The 3,151-nt window shown below is 47.0% G+C and overlaps 1 pseudogene; it reads left to right on the forward strand.

The window, feature by feature from the left end:
- Positions 1-667: 667 nt before the first annotated feature.
- On the forward strand, positions 668-1,740 carry LOC146187092 (uncharacterized; annotated as a pseudogene).
- The last annotated feature ends 1,411 nt before the right edge of the window (positions 1,741-3,151 follow it).

Consider the following 3,151-nt stretch of genomic DNA (forward strand, 5'->3'; position numbering starts at 1 on the left):
TTCCGACATTGAGTCTCCCGCATTGCAAGGAAGCAGGGGCACACCGCAGGGATCGGTTCTCTCCCCCATTCCTCTCCAATGTGGCAATGAGAGGGATCCCAAAAGCTCTGAGCAACATTGAGGGGCTCAAATTTAGCATGTACGCGGACGACATCAATCTCTGGATAAACCGGAGGAGTGATGCGAGCATAGAGAGACGACTGCAGGCAGCGGCAGACACAGTAGTGGACTATACGCGGCTTGTAGGGGGCTTTCGTGCTCACCGCAGAAATCATCACTAGTCTACAACCCAAAATCGTCGAGGTGCAAGCAAATCGGAGAATTCGATATCAAAGTGGAAGGAATGTCCGTACCAAAGGTTGATCAAATAAAAATCCTAGGGCTGTACATTAAAGAGAATGGATACAACGACAGAATACAAAAGAAACTGGAAGGCTACGCCTCACAAGTCAGGAATATTCAGGAGAATAACATTGAAGGGCCGAGGCTTAAAAGAAAGAGCTTGATCAGACTTATGCAGGCATATGTCATAAGCCGCATAGGCTACTCTGCGCCGCATTTAAACCTTAGAGCAGAGGAAAAAAGAAAATTAGAAGCACTTATTAGACGATGCATAAAGAGGGCCCTGGGCCTACCAATGAGTACATTCACAGGGATGCTGCTCGCTATGGGGGTACACAATACGTGGGAAGAAATAGCAGAAGCAGTCAAAGTGTCGCAACTCGAAAGGCTAAGCCAGACAACAACAGGAAGAGCCATTTTAAATATGGTAGGCCTGCAGACAGACAGAGGGATACAACAAAAGTAGAGCATCCCACAGATATACCGAGATAAGCTAACCATCTCCCCTCTTGCTCGACACATGCACCCCATATACAACGAGGAAAGGAGGCAAAAGAGAGCAGAAGCACTCAAAAAGCGCTTCAAGCCACTGGACAGCAAGGCAGTCGCATACGTTGATGCGGCGAGTGGGAAGTCGGGTGCGGCGGTAACCTCGGTAGTCGACGGCCGAGGCGCCCCAGTATCGGCAGCCACTATCAAAAGCCGCAGCTCCGAAACAACTGAAGAAGTTGCGATAGCGCTCGCTTGCGTAGGAACGGAAGCAAAATTCATAATTAGTGACAACAAAACAGCCATCTACAATTACGCAAAGGGAAGGATCGCACCAGAAACGGTGCGAATCCTGATCGGAAAACAGCTGAATATAAATGTCAGCTTAATATGGACTCCAGCGCACGCGTCTGTTCCTGGTAACGAGGCGGCACACGAGTTAGCCCGAGATCTCTACTTCCGGGTACCGTGGAGCCGCCTGATTGCCAGAACATGGACGAACGTCTATTAAATTACACAGAAATAGTAGAACATTATAGACAAAGCAGAAAACTGGTGCCACCACCAGATAAGCGTCTGAACAATAAAGAGGCGATCGAATGGCGGCATCTACAGGCAGGGAATTACATCCACCCGGTCTGGGCCTATCACGTCCAGAAAGATGAGCGACAGGACGATTAATGCAAGCAATGTGGAGAGAGAAGGACCCTCAACCGCGTAATTTGGGAATGCGCTAGCTCCGTAGGGGCCAAGACAAAAATACTTAGTAGAGAGGCTTGGGAAACCCTTCTGCGGAGCGAGGACCCAACTCTTCAGGAGCAAGCCATCCGCCTGGCGGAAGAGGCCGCAAGAAACCAAGACCTCTTTTGTCTGCCTCTAATCGCGGAGGTCCCGGCCCCCGTCCCCTAGGCCTGCGAGCTGGGGGTGGGGAAGGGGGGCCTCCATTCTAGTGGAAATAAAAGTTGTTCACACACACAAATGCGCAGCCCCCTCGCCAAGCTCTGCCGGCGTTGACTAGCAACACTTAATAGGTGTGCGACTCCTCCTCATTAAAAAAGAAAAATGATTATCCATCCGGGAATCGAACCTCCATCCTGTGTATCCCCAGCCGAGCGCTTTACCGTTGTGCCACGCCGCGGGGTTTTTTTTTTTTTTTTTTCAGCATGGTATTTATTACATGCTTTTACATTCAGCGTAGAGCTATATACATTATTTACAGAGTAATCAGCCTGTAGGCGAAAAGTCCAATTGAAACATACAACACAACACCACACAGCTAGAATACGACTTAGCACAACTTCACTAAAACGGTGGCAAGGAAAGACAACGCAACAACAATGGCAGCCAGTCCGGTTGATAGTTACTATCTTCGTGTCTCTAAGCTGGTGTACCATCTGGCCGAAATGAGTAGCGGGGGAGACTAGAGGCTCAGCATCCCGATCTAACATAAGCGTTTTCCACAGGCTGTGCAGTCCAAGGAGGAAAATCATGTCAAAGAGTTTGTGGTCATGTTCGGTGGTTATCAAGTAACGCACACTGTGGGAATTCAAAATAAAGTCTTTCTTCAATGTTCTTTGCAGAACGTCCCAAAATAATATTGAATCTTTTCAGGCAATAAAACAGTGTTCGATGGTTTCAGGTGTATCACATAACCGACAGTTAACAGAAGAAACAAAAATATATATTTTTTGAAGCCATACTTTAACAGACACAGGCGTTTAAAGAAAAACGTTTTAGTATAGGCGAGATCGGCATTTTGCGCACCCTTTTTAACACATCATGCCCCATACAATTAGACTAGAGTGACCGATATAAGGGAGGCGGGAACAACATAGATATCAATTCTTGGTATAAATGTTTTCGTGGAACAGAGAATAAGTGCTCATAAGAGAAGTGAACTGCCAGAAAACGCACTGAATCGTAAACTTCTTTCATAAAACCAAATAATAAGGGCCGATCGGCAAAATTGAAAGATACCACTAAGTTTCGAAGAAGGTTCACAAGGTTAGTTTGCAGGGATGCTCTGGTAATTGGATGGGAGCTATTACGGAAAAAGAAGAAACGAGCAACTAACTGTCTGACATACAGGTCTGAATAAGCTGTCGCACCGCATAGGCTCAAAAATGGACGACCATATGAACGTCACCAACGTTCGGTGAAAACTGTGGATGTAATTCCTCGCGCAATGGAGTACCTGTAAAACATAATAAAGTTTTGTAGCCAGAAACATGCTACATGCCTGTGCTCGGCCAAAAATTGATAGGCGGTGCGGAACAAAAGTCTGAGCATAGCTTTGGAGTGCCGTGACCCGCTCTTTCCA

Source organism: Amblyomma maculatum, chromosome 6 (assembly GCF_055883805.1).
Source record: "Amblyomma maculatum isolate TAMU_Amacu chromosome 6, ASM5588380v1, whole genome shotgun sequence".
In the NCBI taxonomy this organism is placed as follows: Eukaryota; Metazoa; Arthropoda; class Arachnida; order Ixodida; family Ixodidae; genus Amblyomma; species Amblyomma maculatum.